Source organism: Blennius ocellaris (assembly GCF_963422515.1).
Source record: "Blennius ocellaris genome assembly, chromosome: 15".
Lineage (NCBI taxonomy): Eukaryota > Metazoa > Chordata > Actinopteri > Blenniiformes > Blenniidae > Blennius > Blennius ocellaris.
Window position 1 is genome coordinate 15,154,027 of NC_137664.1, and position 6,158 is coordinate 15,160,184.

The window sequence follows — 6,158 nt, forward strand, 5'->3', positions numbered from 1 at the left end:
TACTCACTCTACTGCAGTAGATTTCTATTTTGATTGCGATCAATATTCAGGTAATAACAACACCATGAATGACATGACATAAAACGTGGAGTATACCTGCATTAGGTAACTTTAACACAGAAATGATCAGCTTAAAGTGGGATTGCTTCTGCGTTTGTTTGATTGCGCTCGACATAGACTGCTTTGATGAAGCGCTGAAACAAGTGCAAAATGAAATGTGATCATGTGGAGAAGGGCATGGTATAGGAGGAACATACTAGAGCACGACAAGAAATATATTTGCATTTGGCAAAAACAATGCAATATGGGTTATGATCTCTCACAAAATCAAAACTGAGGGAGAAAGAAAAGCAAAAGAAAGTTGAGGAAATGACTCTAACCACAATAACAGCAGCATCTCTGCTAAAGGCGAAGCCAATTTGCGCTTCCTTTTTCGATGCATTAGAAAGAGATGCAATCATGAGCAATGTATAATGTGTGAAATCACATTGTGGATTGTACAATAATCAGTTAGCAGATACTCTTCTCCAAGTATTTCGCACAAATGGGTCGATCCAGCTGATAATCCACATTCATGAATGCAATCATGCTAAATGGATAGGGTGTGATATTTTACAGACACAATCTTCACGTGCGTTACATTAGTACATCCGTGTCTATTACTATATCATGTTTGCCCCTGTTCTTTACCCTTAATAGGTCTTGTGTGTTCCATCATGGAGTTTAGTCAGCTCGGCAATGGAATAACACTTTATGCCACAAAAGCCTGTTGCGAGCCAATATTTTGGCTAGCCTGTCATTAAAACATCAAGGAAAAAAGCGGGTACTAACACTGTTTGACAAGACAATAAATACAGGGATGGGTGGGCATCTTATCAACTACTAACATCGAACTGCCAAAAGTTTCAGAGCGTCTGAAGATAACGCCAACCAAAAGATGCAGTACTTGAATTTTTCCTTTGATCTCACACCTTCTACACTTAAGCAATGTTCAGTTGCGTGCTTGGTTTCTAAATATAACAAATAGACAGTAAGTTGTGGCAGGCTGTACTGTGAGGATGGTCGATGAACCTCACTTATATATTTAAATTGCTCAAGGACACTTTGGCATGTGGACAGGTGGAGATGGGAATCGAACCTTCAAACTCCCGATTAAGAGACGGCCACTTGACCAACAAAGCCATGCCACCCCAGAAAACAGTCATATCTCCCATTTCCACTGAATAAGACACAGATGTGAATTAAATTATTGAAAAAAAAAGAAAAAAAAAAAGGCGGGATAGTGAGTTCAAGTTGATTACATGGTACTTATGGGACATGTGTCTTTGTTCTGAAATACAATCGCATCCGTCCATGCTCTGCTTAAGTGCCTGTGAAATTCAATCACATTTATCTAAAGTGAAATGGCAGTCCCCCCCCCTCCACCTCCTGGCTCTCGCTATTTATGATTGGACAATCTGGCAGTGTGATGCATTCAGTGGGGATTTTATAGTTATCTCCCTACAGGTTCTCCCCCTACATGTCCCCACTGAAAAAAAAATTCATGAAAGAGTAAAAAATACCCACTAAACTCCAAAACAGACCTGGAAAAAAAAAGTGCTCATGTGAGAACAAAAAACTGAAAAATCCTGAAAACCACAATGAAACTATGTCAATTCCAACTTGAAAAACAACATTGAGAACCTCCTCCTCTTCTTTGCTCAGATAAAAGTTATGCATTCCCACCCCATGTGTTGTGGAAAATTAGGGATGCACTGACTGACATCATCAAGGACAAGCACTTCATTGAAAAGGTCTGTGTGACTTCTAACAATTCCTTCCCACAGGAATTTTTCAGTCATTAAAACACACATTTGGAGGCCTACAGAATATCGAACAGACTGTTATCCTATCTGCAGGGGTGACAATCAGCTCAGTGGGTTGTCTTTTAGCACAGACAGGCTGAGGCTGAAGAGTTTCTGTCCCACTATTTTACTGCAGGCTTCAGTTTGTGTTTGAGCTACCAAGTAAATGAAGACAGAAGAAGATATTTTCACAAAAGTCCACTAATAAATATAAGATTTAAAGGAATTTATGGGAATCATCCACACGATCTCGCTGCAACTACCAGCTACTTTCACACTCCTAACATATAAATCGTTTTGCCTTTGTGCCCAAAATATATTCATATATTTTATGCATAAGATGTGTGATGACAATCTGCAGCCACTAATTACAACCTATTCCTGGCGTTATCTCTCTATTGTCTCAGAGTCCCTCAAAGCCCAGTTGCCAATTAAGTCCTAGCCACTGTTGTCCAATTATCTTTCCATCCATGTATTTTGCCCAAACCAACAAGCCCCTGCTCCGTGATCTTTAAATATCATTCTGTCAGTCTCTGCTTCAGACCCTGTGACGTGCATGCCCTCTTGACTCCTCGAAACAACACCTCATCAGTAGATTGAACATGGATTTCTCTCTGTGGCTTTTCTATCTGCCATCTGCCACCAAGCAGAAACTCATTTGTTGTTTTCTTCCCACATGATCCCAGACCTTTATTTTCCCACAATTCATCACTTTAACTTAGCTTAAAGCTTAAAGCATAAAAGATTCAAAAATCAGTTTCACCTCTAATCCAGGCTGAACTATTCACAGATAAGATGTATATGTATTCTTTCAAAGGGAACCTTTATCATTATTTCAGTGTTTTGTTCTTAATATTCTGGGGCACCACCTGAGCAGCTTCTTGTAATTCAAAGTAAGATTCTTGCTCATGCTATTGTGACCTTTAGTAGAATGCCTTATTACCTGTTTATCACCTTAGGCCTCCCTTAATAATGGCTCTGATCTTTCTATCTGATTGGCTTCTGCAGAGCCTGGACTCTCCACAGTGTGATAACAAGCATGCCTGCATGCATGTACTTGTTGTTGTAAGACAAGAATAAGATCCAGCACACACATACCATACCATACCATACCATAGTGGTGTACATGAAGAGTGTGAATTAAAACAAAGGACACAAAACTAAATGGGAGCCATAACTAGAATGTGCGACTGAAAAAGGAATACAAAGATTAAAACAGAAACTCAAACACTGTATAAGCAATGAAACAATTTTAGACAAATAAAAATAAATAAAATCGGTGAGTAAAAGTACATTTCGGACAGAGAAGAGGGTTGTCTGATGTGTCAACATAGATCAACATAGATCACACTTATGGCCACTTTAACATCACCAATCCAACTAAAAAGCATATATTTGGTTCATGGAAGGGCCTGAAGTAGCTGGCATGACTCAGGCCAAGAAGCAATCTCAGAAAGGCAAAAGAGTTTATCGCCATTCCGACATACCGCCCAATACTGGAAATATAGAAACATGTAACTTTGATGTCTTAATGGTGTATCACTTTCCAACCTCCAATCCAAGCATCACTTCCCTCTCTCCCTTCTTACTTCCCTGTACACAATCTGCACACTATTCACCATCTTCTATATCATTTGATCCTTTTCAGGATTGTGGGGAGCTGTAGTCAATCTCAGCTGAGCATGAACAAAGGCTTGGTATAAAAGTAGTAAGACACATTCAAATGTCCCCCTATTTGCAATTCAGGGTTTATAATTCAGCTCAAATTCATGACTTTTTGACTGTGGAAAGAAACTGAAGCACTTACACACACGGGGAGAACACGCTCGCCATGACACGCACTCTGCAGCCCGCACATTCTTCATTGCACAAACATTTTAAAAAAAAACTGATCAGAAGAAGATTTAATCAAAAAGGAATTTTCCAAAATAAACATTTACATTAGAACACATTTACAACAGAGGGATCTCAAACATAATCTTATATGAACAGAAATGACACTAAATAAGCCAGCATGTCAGTCTGTAGTCAAGTCTTCAAAAACAGTGGATCTGGTGATGCGATGACAACACAGGACTACGCAGTGATTATTACAGGGACTTAATTATGCACTGAAGTGACCTTGCTGCTCTGGCTCAGAGCGGCGCTGGCGCAAATTGTTCACAGTGACAGCGCTCAGCTGCTGAAGGTGCCTGCAAAGACCTGCTCGTAAATTGCCCCTTCTCTCGGATGCGTTTGATTTCTTCTTTTTTTTTTTGAAAAGATACAAGTTTGAAAGCCTTGTGTATGCTTGAACCCAATGTTTCAAACATCCTCATCATGGTTGATATATTAGCAAATATATAAGCCGCAGCTGCATCCTGAGCTGGATGCTTGGTTATGATGCAGTGCAGATAATGGATTGTGCCATTTCAAATGAGATAATGAACAGAAAATAAATTATTCTTTAATGGCCAGCAATGGGATCGCCTTCATAAACTCCAGATGGGGGAGGGGGGGGGACAATAACAGTAAACTATAGTGTATTACAAGGTCTTTGTACACTCCATCAAATCAGAGTGTTAAAAGGCCAAAACAATGAAATCTCAATGAAATCTCTAGGATATCACTGGAGAAAAAAAAAATACAAAAAACGAAACCGTCATGATTGTGTTAATTCTCCTGCATTACAAGCCTCATTACCAATACCCTGATTCATTCTTCAAGATTTAACTGAAAACTTTGTTTGCACTCTATTCTTGCCTTTTGTTAAAAATGATACCAAGCTGGAGGGAAAAATTAAGACAGAATGCTTGTGAGGCATTTGCATTCCTCGCACAGAGCTGGAGGCAAAGTCACTGCTGATGGGGAAATATGGGCGCGCACAGAGGACCTTGTCATTTTCAGGTTAACTTATGAATTTTAAATAAGGGTCTGATGTTTTTTTTTTTCTCTCCCTCCCTCGGTGTACAAGGGGATTCTGACACAAATGGGTCAGCAAGTGACTTTGATACCTGAGTTTATTAGATAGCGCTGAGCAAGCCGCCACCTGGTCGCCTTGCTTTTTGGGAACCGCTAAACCTTTTTGACCACAAGTCTGCCAAAATGATCAACCCCTCTCTTGTCTGACTGACAGCGACGTCTGCAAGGCCGGTGCGTTGCGCTCACAAAAGAGAAGCGTTTGCTTTTCATCTTTGACAGCTTCGCTGAATATCTCTTCAGAGGACACATATGACCTTGTCAGTTGGATTCTTTTTATAACTGTTTGGCGGTCTTTGTTATTCAGTGACATTGCTGTGTGTATGTATATTTTTATACCCTTTCCTTTTTCATTGCTTTGTGAAGTGAGTGATTTACAAAAATTAACTGGCCACGAACGTCCCGCGTTCTTTGGATCGCGTAGCTTGCTTGTTTGTTTTCAACAGCTCGACATTCAATGATGAGCCAATAACGTAAGGCACACTGAAGCATTGTCATCATGGTGACAATGAAGACATTACGACAACATTGATCCTTGGCACAATTTAGGATCGATAACAAGTTGTGCATGCTTTTGAGCTAAAAAAAAAATTGTATTACTTATATGATTGTTTCAACATTTTTTCTCCACTGGAACATTACAGTGAAACAACACACTGACAGACACTGCTCTCCAAACACTGGGTTTGGTTTGGAAAAATGTACTTCCACTCTGAGCAATCATCCTAATTACATAAATGACAGTTTCCCTCCATCTATTCATCCCTCTATCTTCTACACTTTTATCTTTTTTTCCAGAGTCGCGGGGCACTGGAGCGGATCACCGCTAACAATGGACAGGTCACTGATCTATCTGTCGAACACAGCCAGGCAGACTCGCATTCACATCTACAGGCAATTTAGAGTCACCAAATAACCTCCAATTCGCGCTTTTCAGGACTCAAATGCACCTATTGTATGAGGGGAGAGTGCTCAACATACACCATCAGGAGTGAAACAACAGGGTCCATTGTTTCCCTTACATACATAATTTCAGTACACATTTCTGGTTCAAGAGGGATGGAACATTAATCTCTGAGTGAGTGAAGATCCTGGTATCAGTGTTCCCTCACCAACCCTGTCTTAATATAGAGGCTGATTATATAGGTTACAAGTCAAAACAAATGAATCTGATCAGCATTGCTGAGGTTTTCTTTTATCAAAACAGTGTCATGACACGATTACTTATTTACTCCCTTTCGTTCCCGATGGAACATCGGTCTATTGCGGGATAGATGACATAGTTTAGCTCGTTAAATTACCAGATCCAGATTTTCCCTGAAATTCCATGAAGTTGAAAAGGTCATGGTACTAGAG